The 18,922-nt window shown below is 35.9% G+C and overlaps 1 long non-coding RNA gene across 1 annotated transcript; it reads right to left on the reverse strand.

The window, feature by feature from the left end:
* Nucleotides 1-8,512: 8,512 nt before the first annotated feature.
* LOC132430709 (uncharacterized) lies at nucleotides 8,513-18,503 on the reverse strand. Its single transcript, XR_009520552.1, has 4 exons — nucleotides 18,317-18,503; nucleotides 14,077-14,216; nucleotides 8,736-8,799; nucleotides 8,513-8,625 (listed from the first exon to the last, which is right to left on the reverse strand). It is a non-coding gene; the product is annotated as an uncharacterized lncRNA (long non-coding RNA).
* Between the last annotated feature and the right edge of the window lie 419 nt (nucleotides 18,504-18,922).

The raw sequence follows: 18,922 nt of genomic DNA on the forward strand, positions 1-18,922 counted from the left end.
ACAGAAACTGCAACTTGTAAATAATTCTGGCTTGGCAAGTCCTCATATGTACTTGCAGATTACATACTGTTCTGATTAGGCACACCAAACATGCTACTCAGTATGTAGACGTGTTTCAGCTCACTATGACAGCTGATGTCTGATTCACTACGCTGACTGCTCAAGGCATTTGTACTAGTTCAATATTCTTATTTATTTATGTCAAAATTTTGCTGTAAACAAAGCAATTGAAATGATGTATCAGATGGCTACTGACAAAAAGTTTTTAAAAAACTACTCACTTGTACTTTAAAGGAAAGAGAAATCACATAAATATGTCAAAGTCCTATGAAAATAAAGTAGCTCCTTTTAAAAGTAAAATAAAGCCAGTGACATTCCATCATTATTTGTTTCCTGTACCATTTTAGTTACCTGCCAGACTGAAAGAACTGTCAATAAGATGGTTTGAAACATTTGCTTCAGAAAGATAATTTCTCCATTAAGAAAAAGTCCTTTAAAGAAAGAAAAGACAAATTCTCCTTTTAAGTTCACCCAAGTCAGAGCTAAATCCAAGTGCCTGTTGCTCTTCCCTACACAAACTTCTGCATGATTTAATCAGAGAAAAGTCACTGGGCAGGCAGGATAATATGCTATTTTACCTTAACAACCAGCTGTAAATCACGTCATCAAGTGAAACACTTGTTAAAAGCTTAATGGGCAGAGAAAAAAAAACCATGCAAATTTCCAAAACAAGAACCTATTCCTGGGTTTTTCTAATAAATTGCACCCACACCCTGATTGGCCACACAGCAAGAAGGCTCAACTTATTGCCTAGGCAGTAAACCCAGTTTTCTCAGTGGAGGGAACACACCATTCATCCATATCTTCCTGGCATTTTTATCTCTGATCAGGGATTACTACAGTGTATAATTTAATACTGGGAGGGAGTACCTGAATAGTTCTATTCCCGTGGTAGACAAAAAAGGGGAAAAAATCGATATATACACATGAACTAAGAAGTACATCCTTTAAAAATCACCAAAATGAATTTACGTTGTCTTCCAAATGGTTTTCATTGACCTCATGAAACTCATCAAGGATTTAAAATGGAAGTGGGAACAAAAGTTAAGCAAATAACTTTCTAAAATATCACAGAACAATGAAAGAGAAAGGGATTAAAGAAGGATTAAAAGAGGGAGAAATAATGAAAAAGGAGGAAAAAATGAGAAAAGCATTTGAGGGGGACGGTTCTAGGTTGTTTTTCCCTCACTCCATAACATATTAAAAGTAAAGCCTTCGGGCTTCCCTGGTGGCACAGTGGTTGAGAGTCCGCCTGCCAATGCAGAGGACATGTGTTCGTGCTCCGGTCCGGGAAGATCCCACATGCCGCAGAGAGGCTGGGCCCGTGAGCCATGGTCACTGAGCCTGCGCATGTCTGGAGCCTGTGCTCCACAACGGGAGAGGCCACAACAGTGGGAGGCCCACGTACCGCAAAAAAAAAAAAAAAAAAAAAAAGTAAAGCCTTCTAATTATTAAGATTGCATTGAAGTCTGAACCAATCTAATTCAAACCAATTGCATTCCTTTATAATTCCCTGGTAACTAACAGAATAAACACATTATTTTTACCTAAAGGGCTACTAAGAAAAAAATTTAATGTGACTTTTTAAAGTTTGGAAATTGCTTATAATATTTTTCTTCCATAATATGTTCAACACCAGAATGTCAATAATTTGTCTGAATAAAAGTGACTTGACAAACACACAGAAATATAGTTGTCAACTACCCTGCTTAGGTAGATTTGTGGAAAAAAGATCTCATAAAGATGCAATATCATATTTTTCAAAGAAAGAGCCTGGTTTGTTCCTTCACTTCTAATTTCTCTTGTAGAGATTTTCAGCTTCGGTATATTAATGACAATTTATTTTATTATCCCTTTTTCAAAATTGTACTTCAAAATGCACAAGTTTGACTATGGACTAAATTCAATGACAAACTGGCTTAGGAAGAGCAAAAAAAAAATAAAAGAAAGAAAAAGAAAGAAAGAAAGAAAGAAAAAACAAACACTTAAATAGAACGCTTCTTCATTGTTCTAATTTGCATCATTTTGTTGTTAGTTCTATTGGGTGTGGATGACTAGGTCAATCTATCCGCTTATTAATTAGAATTTTCTGAATTAAATAAAAAATAAAGAAGATCTGCCTGAAACCAGAGATGATAGTTCATAAGTTAAGAACAGAAACATACCTTTAGGGGCATAGTGTCCTCTGATAGATAAAAAACCCTCCTGCATTGAATGCCTATCCTGAAAAACCATCTTTCTTAAAGATAGCGCTTATTTTACATTCCGCTAAAATGAGCCAATTAATATTCAAAAATAAGTTTTTCCATAATAAGATGCTATTAACATGTCCTTAACTCTCAAAGCTTTTAGAATCTGTATTTCTCTGTGGTGTATACCCTTTGTCTATGATGCTACCAAGCTACTGTTTATTTGTTTTTCAACAAATTAGGTCTTTTTCTCAACTACCAGAATAATCCAGTCATATAAGGGTCCAACAGTAGTCACTTAACCGATCTGAACAATCTCTTCAAATGTAAAATAAAAATTTGGTCTCCAAGACTCCTTCCTGTTTGTCATGCCTATGCTATTATTTCAGCCATCTGAACAGCTCAAACTGATCACCAGCATGTGCTTTTTTTGGGGGGGGAGGGGGACGGAGGGTGAATGGGAGGGCTGTCACTACCACAAAGAGACCAAAACTTTGTAAAAACATCTGTTCAATCTAGTCACTCAAGTTGAAAAATGTACCAACCTTATATTTAATTTCACCATTTTTTGGGTTATTAATTGACCAGTAATTCAGTTATAAAATACATTGATTGATATGTCTGAACTGGTGTTGAAAGAAAATATGTACTTAAACTGGTTAATAAATCACAACTGGAGGAAGGGGTATCAGGTAAACTCTTTGGGTAGCAGAATAAAATTTCAATAATGTAAATAGCACATTATCTATTTTCTGCTTCTGTTATAGTATAGTTTCTGATTCTCCAAACTATTGTCTGACAGGTCTGTGTTCTCCCGGCCAGGTGGTGGTACATTTTTCAGCTTGTCAAATTTCCCCGCGCCCTTTTTCATTATACAGCATTGCTCTGTGCTTAGCCACTGTATCCATGCATGCAGACACACTCTACCTTCAGTGTAACACTAAAATTGATTTGCTAGACTTTCCTTTGCTTCTTCACATTTCACATCTTCCCATTGAATTTCTTGTGTCAGGAGCACAGCACTATCTTTCTACTTCCATCCTCAGAAATCTGAACACTCTTTGGGTTTTCTGAATATTTAAGTGGCTTTGAGACTGATGTCAGTGTGATTCATTCTATAGTACTGTGTTCAATACAATTTTGTATTAATCTTTGAGAGTAGTCAGTGCTCATTTTCATTTCTGATTCTTTCTATTTCAATGCTGTTGAATCTTATTGGTCTTTTTGTCTGAATTAATGACAAGGCTTTTTTGAGTAAAAAACAACGTTCTTAATTAGTATTTCCCCCAGAAAACATACATTAAAAACAAAAAAACCCTTCATAATATAATATAGATCTGTTTGAATAGTTTATTTTCTATAAAAGGGATATAAAACGAAATGGCAAAAACTAAATACCCTTACACAAATGAGAAAATATGCTTTCTTTTCTTGCAAAAGTGGAAGAAATGAATGTAAAATGATTCAGGCTTGCAATTATATGATCTAAGTTGGCACCAAATCATGGATGTTCTCTGAAGAATTCAAAGCCTGACCATTTAGTGCTCATTGATAAGGCATATTTATTGTAGTACATTGTTTTAACTGGTCGAATTTTGAGACTTTTGGAAGCGTAGGTGAAAATTCAAACTTCTTTACTAAAGTATAGCCACTGTGTAATAAAATACCCAAGGTGATTCATTCAGTCAACCTGATATCTACTCATCAAGGAAGAGAACAAGCTGAGAAGGTATTATATCTTTCTCTAGCATAACATGTTAAGTGCAGCATTCCAATCTAAAAGGTAAAATTGTTCCTTTGAGTAAAATAATTAATGAGCCCAGCAAAAGGAAAGCTGTTACGAGAGAGACCTCTAGTGGAAAAAAATGCAAGTGCCTTGGAAAGGGGTTTTATTGTTTATGCTTCATCTGAGAAACGGAACTTGCATACGCTATTTTAAGACAGTGTCCACAAGACAGCAAACTAAACTCCTCTTTCATCCTGAGTACGTGCGATTTGTTTAGGCAAATAATGATTTTCCGAACGGAGCCAACAAAGTGTTTGAGGGAGACAACTTCTTAGACATTAGATTTTGGAAAACATGTTACAGGTGTCTAAGAAGAAAGACAAGATTTGTAAAAGAGGGCAACCAGAATTTGGAGGCATTCCATAAGCTAGGAACTATAGCCTTATTTGTTTGTTGAATTATAGTTTAATTGTAGGTAATTGTTTTACATATAAAATATCAAAGCACTTTTCTATGAGTGGAGGGTGGAGCAAGAATTGGGGATTTTCCATATTTTCATAAACCATAACTTTTAATAATAAAATATTAATTCAATGTTATTTTTTAAGAGAAACAGCAAAGGCTGGCAAATGCAGTGTAAGAAGGCACCCAAGTACAGGTTATTTAGAGAAAATAGTTGCCTCTGGATTAGTGTCTCATTCAACTGGTGCTCCTTAGTTTTAAGATTAGTTTTCCTCTGTCCTTCATACGATTGCATTTAGTTCTCCCTCTGATGTATAACTAATTTTAATCACTTATTACAGTTTTCTACTTTAAACAACGGTAATGGTAAATATGATAATTAGGATATGTTTTCTGGCTAGAGCTATAGCAGTAAATCCCAGGGAAATCTGGGTCTACTAACTGTGTTTACGAACTAGGTAATAAGTTCTAATTTAAATTAGGACATCCACTTGAGTTCAGAAAAACACCATGACCCAGAGCTATGTAATTTAAGAAAGTGCTCCAGGCATAAGGAAGAAAGTGAAAGAAGCTGATAATCCAAAGGTGTAGTATTAACTCAGCACTGAAATATGGTCACAATTTTTAAGAAAAGTATTATAGCTGTGGGAACCAGTTGCTTACAGTAACAATTTCTGAAATTCGCTTCTATAATAATGACAACTGTTACATACGCTTTTAAAAATTTAACCACAATAGAGCTTAGGTTTTGTTATTGTTCAGATGTTCATCAAAATTTAGGAAAGGAGTATTTTGTGAGGCTATTTTTTACTTTCAGTGTAGTCCCTAGTTTTCTTATCCATTTTTAATTCTTCCTATTGTCTTTAATAAAACTCTCTTCAATTTCTCCTTAGGTCAATGAAATTTTAGAGCCTATTTGCAAGGCAGGTTATTAACAGCCCTTATATTCCTCATACTAATATATCTCAGTTAATGCTGAAGAGGATCTATCTTTCCATTCTTACCAAAGTCTGAACATCCCATAAAACAGGACATCATAATTCCGAGGAAGCGTGCTTCATGAATCTTTTCAAATTTGGGCTGGTGGCTGGCAGCCAGTTAAATGAGAATTGGTAGTAGGGAGGGTAGGGGTTACTGGAGAGTGTCACTCAAATTTTATTTCCCTGACTTTGTTTCCAGTTTAGAATGGCATTTCTTCAGAGAAAAAAATAGCTTCAAATTTTAAAGGCTTTGAATGAGGTTTTTTTATATTTTAAAATAATTATAATGGCTAACAGAAAGTGTCCGAAGGTAGAAGAACATAAAGCAACATATTTGTCTGTCCTTTCTGATTCTTTCTTCTTTAAAATAAAGCTATTCACATTCCTAGCTTGCTGTGTGTTCTTCAAATGAAACTGCACATTTCAGTTTATAACTATTTCCCCTAACAATGTTGAACCCTGTCTCTATCGGCATGTACACCTTGTGAATGGTTTCCTTGCACTCTTTCTGATCTTAATAGATCTCACCATTCATGTTCCACAAAAAGACTAATTTCCACAAGCACCATAGTACGCGAGAAAGAGTGAAGGTGAAAACAAAAGCCTTCCGAGTTTGCCAGAATTCTCGTTGGAAAACGAAAAGTCACAATCCGGTCTGGCTAAGGGGCGTAAATGCAAACCATTCTTCACTTACTACCTTATGCCTTGCTTGAGGGCCTCATTCATACACACACACACACACACACACACACACACACACACACACACATATACTGGCAACAGGAAAGAACTCTGCAAATACAATTTCATTCTTATTTTAGGTTTGTTTCAGACCCTTGTCTTAATTATTAATTTTTATACACCTACTATTGCCCTTTATGCTTCTCTTTTGGGTGCAAACACGGTGCGGGGGAATAAAGAAAGAAAAGAAGGAAGGAAGAGAATCAGAATCCTTTCTGCCCTAAACATGGGCAATATTTTTCATTTCACTTTTTAGTTTGGGGCTGTGTTTTCATACACTTTTTTCAGGCTGCAATAAACTGATTCAGAATTTATCATTTCCCACCATTCAATGTCATCCTCACCCTTATTCCCATTCTAACTGCAGGGACCACCAAGTAGGCACCAGATGTGCTGTTACAGAAAAGATTCTAGCGAAAAACAAACACCCTTGGAATGGCACTCAGTCGACCCAACTTCTCATTTCTGCAGCGTTGGATTATTGTCACTGCTCTGTCACTAAACAGGTCACCTTAGGAGGTCCCTAACTCCTCTGTTTTTTGGTTTCTCTATCCTCAACATATAAAGATACCACTATTTGCCCTAATGGAATGTTGATATAAAGATGAAATGCTTGGAAGAAATAAAAATACAAGGTAATATTATGCATCTGAAAATGAAGACAGCAGCTGTCGGATGCTGTTAGAATTCCTCTGCTTAATAGAATTGATGGCTGTACTTGAAATCCTCCAGCTTAAATCCTTTGCCCATTGCTTTGGGACCTTACTAGAGCCACACAAATGACTGACGCTGAATTGTGGGTGAGACTAAGCCAAACTTTGAAGTGACCTGTGTTTTCTTCCCTTTGCCAATAAAGCAGCTGTGGCCAATTAGTGTTCAACACCATCTTCCAGCTGAGAAGCGATTTCAGGTTCCAGATGCAAACTGCATCAAAGAGGGCTAGAGTGTCTAATCCCTGATTGTTCTAGGCTTTTCATCCTCAAGGAATTTCAGAGGAAAGAAGGACCTAAGAGGTTACCTGGTTCATTCATAAAACAGGAATTATTTAAGCACCTACTAAGTAAGCAGAGCTTTCTCTGGTTTGTGAACAAGAACATTTCTCGTAGGAAATATCCTTGAGATGTAAGTTATTATACCCGACATCTTAATCAATTCAAGATTTTTTCACTAGAGTTAAACATTACGCTTACTTTCCCTTTACCATGAGAAATCACAAAGGTCAGTTAGTATAGATTTTCTGGAAGACCATTGTTCCTACATCAAATATAGGGAAATAGTAAATGGGGGTTGTTCACCTATCTTCTTTAAAAGAACGTGCACATAATATGGGCTTACTTTCCTCACTAGATACGTTATCTAAAGTATCTCTTCCAACTCTAAAACCTTTGATTTTATTTTTCTTTGTTCATATGGTAAAATTCATAGTAATTTGAAAATAGCACATATCAGCATGAGCTTCAATTTGTGTTTGCATGTTGTTCTGCAGATGTTTGCACACAGAAAAGAAGGAATAGAGAAATTACCAGATAGTGATTAGCATAACACTGCTGAGGTTGTGCAGGTGTAATTTTAGATTGTGTTGTAGTATACTGTACATATATCCACCTCCTTTATTAGATTATGAGTTTTCTGAGGGCAAGGATCATAGGAATCTTCGTAGCTCTAATATCCTGAATTTATTCATTTGTGCATTCATTCTGCATTTATTGAGCACCTGCTACATGCCAGGAATATTGCTAAGTGTAGAAATTTTTACGAAGATGAATATATGATCCTAGCCCTAAAAGAGCTCACAGTCTAATGGAAATAAAATAATATTATATTACATGATTTTAGCAACCATACAGTTTGAAAAGCACATTTACTTCCATGATATCCTTTGAACCTTGATAACCATTTGAGGTTGGTATAATTAGCTTCATTTTTACAGATGAGGAAAGTGAGTTTCTCAGAGGTTAATTATGTTGCTTCAGGTCACTCAGCTAATCAATGGCAGATCACAGGCTCTAGGCTTCTTACCCCAAATCCTGTGGGTGCTTAACGAATAGTAATCCAACAATACAAGATTGTGTTGTTGGATTACTAATATTTTTGGATTATTAGTTTTCTTCTTCTGATCAAATGAAAATATTTATAAAACATCTTCCTAAACATCTGTCTTAAATCCATTCCATAAGTAAATTACATGGAATAAAAATGAAACTCCTGATCTGACCAGATGAATTGTGAACACAGGATCTCTCAAAATAAATAAAAATATTCACATACCCTAAAAAATTTAGTAACACAAATCTGATTCAGTTCATTTCAACTGTCAAAAAAACTGCTTTTGTGCATAAGACATTGCATGCAATAGAAGGATACGTTAGTACTTGCCCTCATGGTTCCAGTTCAAAGAATTACTGTGCCAGAAGTTGTTTCCTCTGTTACGGGTCCAGGAAAATCTGATTCTTGTTAGTATCACTTCCTATACATGGGAAAAGTAGGAGAATAGTGCTTTGATTCAATCCAGTCTATACATAGCACTGTGCCTGCCAGGCTGGATTTGTATTAAAAAGAGAAAAAAGAATATGTTACCCAAAAAGCTTCTGTGTTGCAACCAGAGGGGTGGTGACGCAGGGGCTAGGGCGACGATGACATCCTGTGTATACGGGAGAAATATTATAAAGAATCATTTAAGACAATCAGACCATATGACACTCATGATAATTAAACAGTAGATCAAACGAGATACAAGCTGCATAAGGAAATATCAACTGAGGAATCATTTAAAGAGTGTTAAATGTTCTAAACGTCAATATGACATATCTTGATTGGAATAAACGTAGAAAGTTCTGGGGATCTCATCCTGATTTTGAGTCTATTTTATTCTCAAGTATAGCTAAGCTACACAATAAGCAGTGGCACCTCTGTCCCATATTTGAATCATGAGCTTCCCCTTCTGCTTTTTCTTTTAAATTTCCCCAAACCAAGGTTTGGAATAAAAGAATGTTTAAGATTACTGGAAATACTGTGCCATGGGGATGTTTGAGCATCTCAGACTGAACACTAGCAAGCTGCAGATCACAAGGCAAGTATAATTGTGCTGTTATGTATCCTGTTCATTCATTCATTCATCCACTCATTCACTCATTCATTCTATACATTTTTATTGACCATTTACTCTGGGTTTATAAAAATGATGAAGCATAGTTCTTTCCCAGCAGAAATCCACAGCTTAGTGAGGTAAGAAAGACAAATGCAATTGTCTCTTTCAGTGAAAACATATCAGTTAATATTGAAGATGAGAGTCAAAACGAAGAAGGCCAAGTCACTTGATGAGGGTATAATGCCAAGGTAATTATTAGGCCTTTAAAGAAGGAGGCACTGCATCGTTCATCTTTATCCCCGCGGTGCCTGGAAGCTTTGCAGGGGCTTGTGAATGAATGAATGAATGAGTGAATAAACACTGCACTCAAAGAACCCCAGAAGAGTCAGTTTCCTTGGCTCTGGTGAGTAAATAAATGTTAAGCTAAGGGTGAATGAAAGATATACTGCAGGCCTGGTGCTCAAAATATCTAGAAATGGCAAGTTTTCTTGCATGAGTAGCTTGACCTCACACTGCACTGTATTTTTCACCCAACAACTTAATCATTTCATAAGATGGACTAAGTGAGAAAGGAGAATAAGTTGACCATGTGATAGGTAAGTCACACCCTGGTTTCCATAGGGACCTAGCCTACTCCTTACAGTCCATACAGTCTCAGTGTAATATCTTGGTTTTAGGGCTCCTAGTGAGTCCTGAGGGTTTTTTTACCCACATACTGAAAACAATATGTTTTTATGTTCTGCATATGACATCACTCTGACATACTGTAAATGTGATAGCGTATTTTATGGCACTGGAAAAATAAGCAAGGAAAGGAAATATCCTTCCTCCATGCTTTGGTCAAATATATTTTACAGTTAACTAAACTTAGCACACATGGGGTTTCCAGAAATGTTCAGAAATGAACTTCCTACTTTGAGTAAAGTTGAGCTAATGAATACAACTATTCACAGCAAAACTTAGAGATTCCTTGGAAATGTATTATTTCCTGTTTCCAAAGATGTATTAGCTCCTCTACAAAAAAGTCTTTACTATAATTCTAGTTCTCGGTCACTAATATTGAAAGGCTTATGGCTCACTTTCAAGCTCTCAGCATGCAAATAAAGGACTAATATTTGAAGGTTTCGATGGATTTTAAGTTGTTTTTCTCCCCCACACCTAGCAGAATCACAGCTATGGGCTCGGTCTCATTTTTACTGAACAGTCATTAGGCAGAGGAGAAGAGAGAATAAAATGGAAGGAATTAAATTCAAGTAGAGGACATACGGAGAAAAAAGGGATAGGAAGCAAACAGAACCAAAGCATTGAAAATGGGTCAGCCATGAGCTTCCTCTCCAGCAGAAGGTCACTTTGGATCGAAGCTCTTAGCACTTTCCTGATGCTTTCAGAGGCAGGTCTTATACTTGCTATTTGCAAGTGCAACAGGGCAAGAGGCTTATCATGTAGGTTTTTGAAGATTATACAGAAAAAAAGTAGTATTTAGTCATTTCTTCAAGTATTATTCAAAAGCTCAGGTTATAGCATCTCAGGTTATATGCCTCAAATTATTTCCTGACTTTCAGTCTCCCTGAAATCAGGCAGTTGAAAATATCCATTAGTGTGTATTGCTTAAATAGATTGCCCCAACTTACCCTGTTAAGGTAAGTCATCTCAGCAGTAAAGATTAAGTATGAAAATTATTTTTCATTAGGTTTTAATTTGTGACTCATTTAGATATGTTAATAGGATAAGGCATTTGGTTGATTCGTTTTTAAAAAGTTAAGGAAAAAAGAATATATAATTAAGTTCAACTTGTCCAGTGTTCCTTAAAGATTTAAAAAATCAAGTTCATATGTTGACATGTAAAAAAATGACATAAGAGAAAAAAATTATACTGCCTAGAAAAAAAAAAGCATAACTGGTTTGCTATCTGTCTTCCAGCTGACCTACACAGAGGAATTTTGTTCCATTATTTTGAAGTAAGCTGCTACTTGTAAAATTATAAGCATAAGTTTTTGTTGCTGTTGTTGTTCTAGCATTTACTAGGGATGTTTAAAATAATCTTGAGTTACTTCAGCAGCTATTTATTGATGCATTTTATGCCTTTTGTTAGCTATAATCTCAGTCATTTTAGTACACAGAGCCCTAATCTTCAAGTGTGTCAGTCCCATTTTGCATTACAAATCATTTGTAGTTTTATAACTGTCATTTCCAAGGACATCTGGAAAAGATGGATTTATGAAAGGTTACCATGCATTCTAAGAAGGCCGAGAATTAGCATGACTTTGTAAAGGTTCTTATAAGTTGAGCAGCAGCCATCACTGACAATAAGGTGTTTTCTGCTTTTGTCAAGTATCTTTATTTAAATATTAAGGGAGAGATATGACCTTTGACCTTGGAGATCTCTGTGACATGGCAATGGCCCAGTGTATTAGCTGTCAATGGAGTGCTATGGCCTGACTCTCTCAAGACCCCTATTTGTGGACAATGTTATAATAACCCTTCCATTAGGCATCCCCAAGGCAAATAACCTCAGCTTTAACAGAGTCAGTTTAAAATTCCTTAGAGTAACATTAAGAGACTATCTGGTTTGTATCAGTTTAAGATCAACTACTCCTTGCATAGGTTCAATTCTGTAAATTTTAAGTAGCCACAGTTATTTAAGAATTATTTCATATACGCCTGCGGGTAAATATTAGACACATAGAATACAGAAAGAACCCCATCTGCTTCTTTGATTTCTTAACCAGCCTCTTTAGAGACTAGCTGAATCCAAATGGGCTTGAGGATCTATTTTTTTAAACGACTCTTTCTATCTGTATATGTATCTTTTGTTCATGGAAATTTCACAGAGTTGCTGCTTATGGTATGCACAGGATTTGAAGACATCAAATCACAATTGGAAGAGAGAAGATAAAATTCATTAGGAAGCAGCATACCTCCCTATGTGTGCACCAGGGCTAAGTCATGGTTACAAGACCAATGGTTTTGCTCAGATGAGATGCTTGCATTTGAATCACATATTATTATTGCCCTCATTTATAACTACTTATTACTAGGCTCAGACTTTGTGAGGAAATCTGAAGTCAAAAGACACATTTATTCTGTGAAAAATCAAGGTCAAGCTGTCCTAAAATGCTTTGAAAAATCGTAACTGTCTTCTTAAGTCTTAAAATAATCACTGAAGTTGATGTGAACACTTCAAATACTTGGCCGTGAAACAAATTGAGGGTCTCCTCTGAATCCAACTTTTGTGTTTGGGTGTCTGTGACATCGAAAATGTTATTAAATGTTATTAAAACATTTAATCAAAATTATAAAATTCATTGGTGACTATAGATGGCTTCTCAAGTGCAAGCTTCATTGTTTTATATTCTTAGTTAAATACAAATTAATAAATTGGTTTAATTTGGAAATTTTATTTTTAAAACTAAGGGAAAAGTCAACAAATGTTTATAGAGTGCACACGATATATACATGACATTGGGACTAAGTATACACATCTTTCAATATTCTTTTTATTCTTACAGTAAAAATCCAGCCAATTTTTAAAATAATAGACTAATTTTAGGGAAATAAATTATACGTTTAGTACTTGCCTTTTGCTTATTGATACCAAAGATGTTAAAGGGTAAATAATTATTGATTGGATTAAGTTTGTCCCACATCAGGTTAACTGCTATAAGGAAAAAAATAAGGGAAATGATACCATGAGCTAAAACCCCAGTGCTCATAAACAACATTTAGCTTTTGATTTGCAGTGAAATCACAATTCTTCATTTCCTGTTCACTCTGTCTCTGACATTGCATGTGAGACCATAGGGCAATACATGCCCTACGACATAATATAGGATGTAATTTAAAGGGTACTATTGATGCTGTAAATCACAGGGAGTTCTGCTGAAGCAGTTTATGAATGGCAGTAAAACACTAAGACTGGATTATATCATTAGAATTATGTATCACATGCAGTTATTATTATTTGTAATTGGGGATAAAGTTTTACAAAACACATATATGGGAATGTCATTTTTCTTGGTATTTACAGGCTTCTTTTATGCAAGAAGATGTGTTTTTGGATAAAATAAGAAATCCAGGGTTGTAGAGTATCTGTCATTCTGGAGAAAGTATTTGTGCGCTCTGAGAGTAAACCATAATAGTTAGAACATATTCTGACCAGTCATACATAACCTAATTGCTAGAAGTACAAAAGACTATCTGCATATGTGTTACCAGCAAATTTAATAAGTTTTCTTAGTACACAAAAAGACATAACACCACAGTGCCTATGACAGTATGATGTTCTAAAAACTAGTTGAAGAGTGTAAAATATCAACCACCCTGTTAGTGCTCTCTACAGGAAAATTACAATTATGATGGAATTGATTTTCCACTGAACGGACTGGTTTTTGTTGACATATAGCCATTCTGAAACTCTGAAATAATGTATTTCCAAGTTTCTTTTCTGGGAAGATAAAATGACAATGGTGGTTCTTCAACTATTCTGGGCATATCTTTGATGATGAAGAGGAACTCCAGTCTTCTAGCTCATTTAGTTATATTTTTCTGTTTTGAGTAAACTGTCCTAGTGGATGTGACTAAGCCAGATGGCCTGGATTGTAGCCAAACAATTCTTCCATCTGTTATTTTAATTTTTTTCTCAAAGAAACTAAGATAATATACAGCGGGATATCACAAGTAATTTCAGAATATTCTAGGTTGGCTCTTCAGATTAATTACCCCAAATGAAGTCAATCTCCCAGGAATATGCTAAAATAAGTTAAGACTTGAGCATCTCCTACTTTTCTCTCTCAGGCATTGAACAGCAATGTCCATCAACCCCAAGCTTACCTCTAGTTTCCCAAGAATCAGATAGGGCACTCAAGAGCTATTCTTCTGGATTGTCACCTGTCAGAGCCATGTCCTATCATTCTTGTTTGTTGCTGCCATATTTCCCTTTCCACAGAAACAAATTTGTTCTAGTTTTATTCCTGCAGGAGAAGGATAATAATTAACTGTCTAATAAACGATCTGCATTTATTTGCAAAGGCATCGATTACTATATGGAGAGCATTTTCAAGATACTTTCTGGTAATAACTCTAGAGTTAATTAATCCAAAGATTAAACATGAAGGCAAATCGAATGGGCAGTTGATATTGTGGCAAGCCAGTGTTAGCACTTAATTTGAATTGTCTGGGCATTGAATTCCATTCATCATGAAAAAAATATATATATTTATACACACACCCTCATATATACACACATATATACATATAAATAAATATAAATATGTATATATATGTAATTCATCCCCAAACCTTAGTTCCACTCAGAAGAAAAATTTTTCGGAGCCACTGATTTGCAGAGGCATACAACATTTCAGAAGATGCAAGAAAAACTTATAACACTGTAATATGTCTAAGAGCAAGATTTCAAAAATAAGACTACCTGGGTTACAATTCTTACTAGCTGTGTGTCTTTGGTCAAGTTACTTAACTTCTCCATGCTTAAATTTCTTCATATAGAAGATTTAGTACTTTAATTTATATAGAATACCCACATCAATGACTAATAAATGAAAATCATCATATATATGTTTGTCATTAAGAGAGTAAATTGTTGTCTAAGAAAGAGCTTAAATAGCCAATATTCTAAAATATGAACACAAAGTTTTACAAAGTAAATTCTGGATTATTGAATTATTGATTTTGATTGTTATCTATAGTTTCATAAATTTATTCATTCAACAGATTTTTTAAACACACATGCTAAGCTAGGTGTTATGAAATACACAAAAAAAGTTTTAAAAGATACTTTTTCTCAATGAACTTAAATTTTATTATACATAAATAGTTGTAATCCAAGATGGAAAGTGATAAGACCATAAAGAAGGTAGAGATAATGCGCTATGACAGTTTAGACATGGTAAAAATGACTTCTAGCCAGAAGTCCTATGGAAAGCTTCTTGGAAGAGACGAAATTTGAACTGATTCATGAAGATTAACTAGCATGCAGAGATAAGAGGGATGCCCATTCTGGAGGAGCTTAGGGCACAAGGGCAAGAAAGTGGGAATTTCTGAGTGTGTGAAATAGAGGATAAGACACTCTATCCTATCACTATTGGAAGGAGATACAGAAGCATGTATAAAAGAAAATAATAACTTTGAATTATAGTCTTGCAGCTAAAAGTGATCAATATTAATGTTGCTATACATTTTTATAGTTGTTTCATGTATATAATTTTATTTAAATAATTGAAAATGTATTGTATATATATGATTATATACATATATGCATATGTGTATACATGTATGTCATATACATTTATATTATTTATTTTAAATAATTAGATGAATATTTTAAATGACTGCTCTTACTTTTTCTTAATAAGGATGAACAATTAATTAATCATTCAACTTTATGGGAAATTTATGTGCTCCTCACATTTTGCTATTGTTAATAAGGTTAGAATAAACAAACTTACATATAAATCTTTGCCTGCAATTAACATTGTCTTCCTGTGATATATTTTGAGAAGTGAAATTAGTGTCAAAAATGTTAAAGACTTTAAGGTTTTCGATATATAATACCATGTTGCTGAGTATATACAATTTAACCCTTCAAGTAGTAATAGTGTCATCTTAATAATTATTATCATCTTTCTCAATTTGACAGGCATAACATTGCATTTTATTTATCTTTAAATTTGCAATTTCAACAAGGATAAGGCATTATTAAACTTTATTTATGATGTTTCTCCTTTTTACGTTCTTACACTGGTCTCTTTCCTACTTTTACAAGGCCATTCATTTACCTATGAGAATGTTAGAATTATTACCACAGAAGTAGAAAGAGAAACAAAGGTTTTTAATTAGTTTCTCAATCCAAAATAAAATTTTTTGCAGAAGTAAAAATATTTGAAAAGTTAACTTATTTTTGAAGTCGTCTTCTGCTAAATCCAATATCAGGATCATCCCTGGATTTGCTCCTATTGACTTAAAAAAAAATTCTTGCTTATCAGTAACATTTTCCTTCTTCACAGGTCTAGTGATAGCAAATTATATTCCCAAAGTTGTAAAAGTTATAGTAGAAAAACTCTGGATTATGTTATTTTCCTCTGTAGAGTGTAAATTTTTCTTTTGGCAAAATGTTACATTATTGGAAGTGAATTACAGCTATCAAGTCTTGTTTTTAGGGCTTGTTAAAATGAGTATGATTCAGCTTTGCTATTACTCCAAAGGCAGATCCATTACTCTTAGGGCTGACTAAGAGGCATCTTAGTCAGGCATCCTGACTCCTGGGGCATAAACTTTCTCAAATAAAAGCCTGAGATATTTACTGACGACTCTTTGACTGAGTTTGAACTTTAATTTCTTTATATCACTCTTTGCTTTCTGAAGCAAATTGAAAAAATTTCTTCATAGGGTTTGCATACAGTACTTAGGAAGGTCTTGCCTCAATGGGGAATATTTAGCCCTAGATTGAGCACTGCTCCAGACTCCTGAAAAGTCATAAAGTAAGACTCAAAAGGATCAAACTTTTCTCCGAGTAACTCAACTACATTTCAGAACAAACATCCATGTGAGTGAGCCAGGAAGTGGCTCTTTCCCAGATGAACATTGAAATGACTGCAGCCTTGCAGAGGCTCAGAATCAAAGGATACAGCTAAGTTATGTCTGGATTCCTGACCCACAGAAACTGTGGGATAATAAATATTGTTTTAAACCATTAAAATTTGGTGTAATTATTTATGTAGCAAAAGATAACTAATACAGAAGGAAACTTCCACAACCTGACAAAGGGCATTGATGAAACACATACACCAAACACATTTAGTGGTGAAACAATGAATATTTTCTACCCAAAAGATCAGAAGTATATAAGAAGTTATGCTCTCACCACTGTTGTTCAATTTCTACTGTGGGTTTAGCCGATGAAACAGTCAGGCAAGAAAAAACAATAAAACGAATCCACTTTGAGAAAGGATAAGTAAAACTGTCTTTTTCACAGACAACATGTAGAAAATCTGATGGACTCTACAAAATTCAGGGGTCAGAAGGCTCCATTTTGTTAAGAAGCTATTTCTTTGAAAATTGATTTATAGATTCAAAATAATCCCAATCAAAAATTCAGCTGTCTATTTGCAAAATTGACAAGCTGATTCTAAAATTCATATGGAAAAGTAAAGGATCTTGAAAAAGAAGAAATAAGTTCTTAAACCTACACTATGTGCTTTCAAGACAAGTTATAAAGGTACAGTAATCCAGACAGTGTGGTATTGACATAAATTAGTCAAAGAGGTCAATAGAACAGAATATAGTCCAGAAATACAAACACATGGCCAATTGATTTTCAACAAAGGTACAAAGACAATTCAATGGAGGAAGAGTAATTTTTTTGACAAAAGGTAATTGAAAATTGGATATCCATATGTGTAAAATAAAAAGACAGAAAAAAAAAACTAAACTAAAAAATAAAAAAGAGACAAATACACCTCCTCCACCACATATATGAACAGATTGAACCTCCCTACACTAATAAAAACAATTTACTAAAAATTTATAGCAAGTTTCATGTTTATAGTTAAAAAAAGTATACATGTTTTCATTGTCAAAGCATAGTTTTAAAAAGTTAAAACATAACCTTCATATAAACATAAACTTGTATTAAAATCAATTGCATCAGAGCTTCCGGGAAGATGGCGGAAGAGTAAGACGCGGAGATCACCCTCCTCCCCACAGATACACCAGAAATACATCTACACGTGGAACAACTCCTACAGAACACCTACTGAACGCTGGCAGAAGACCTCAGACCTCCCAAAAGGCAAGAAACCCCCTCCCCGTACCTGGGTAGGGCAAAAGAAAAAAGAATAAACAGAGACAAAAGGATAGGGACGGGACCTGCACCAGTGGGAGGGAGCTGTGAAGGAGGAAAGATTTCCACACACAAGAAGCCCCTTCGCGGGCAGAGACTGCCGGTGGCGGAAGGGGAAAGCTTCGCAGCTGTGGAGGAGAGCGCAGCAACAGGGGTGCGGAGGGCAAAGCGGAGAGAATCCCGCACAGAGGATCGGGGCCGACCGGCACTTACCAGCCCGAGAGGCTTGTCTGCTCACTCGCCGGGGCGGGCGGGGCTGGTAGCTGAGGCTCGGGCTTCGGTCGGAGCGCCGGGAGAGGACTGGGGTTGGCGGCGTGAACACAGCCTGAAGGAGGTTAGTGCGCCAAGGCTAGCCGGGAGGGAGTCCAGGGAAACGTCTGGAGTTGACGAAGAGGCAAGAGACTTTTTCTTCCCTTTTTGTTTCCTGGTGCGCAAGGAGAGGGGATCAGAGCGCTGCTTAAAGGAGCTCCAGAGGCGGGCGCGAGCCGCGGCTAACAGCGCGGACCCCAGAGACGGGCATGAGACGCTAAGGCTGCTGCTGCTGCCACCAAGAAGCCTGTGTGCGAGCACAGGTCACTATACACACCCCCCTTACAGGGAGCCTGTGCAGCCAGCCACTGCCAGGGTCCCGGGATCCAGGAACAACTCCCCCGGGAGAACGCACTGCGCGCCTCACGCTGGTGCAACGTCACGCCGGCCTCTGCTGACGCGGGCTCGCCCCGCACTCCGTGCCCCTCCCTCCCCTCGGCCTGAGTGAGCCAGAACCCCCGAATCAGCGGCTCCTTTAACCCCGTCCTGTCTGAGCGAAAAACAGACGCC

Source organism: Delphinus delphis, chromosome 9 (genome assembly GCF_949987515.2).
Source record: "Delphinus delphis chromosome 9, mDelDel1.2, whole genome shotgun sequence".
Taxonomy (NCBI): domain Eukaryota; kingdom Metazoa; phylum Chordata; class Mammalia; order Artiodactyla; family Delphinidae; genus Delphinus; species Delphinus delphis.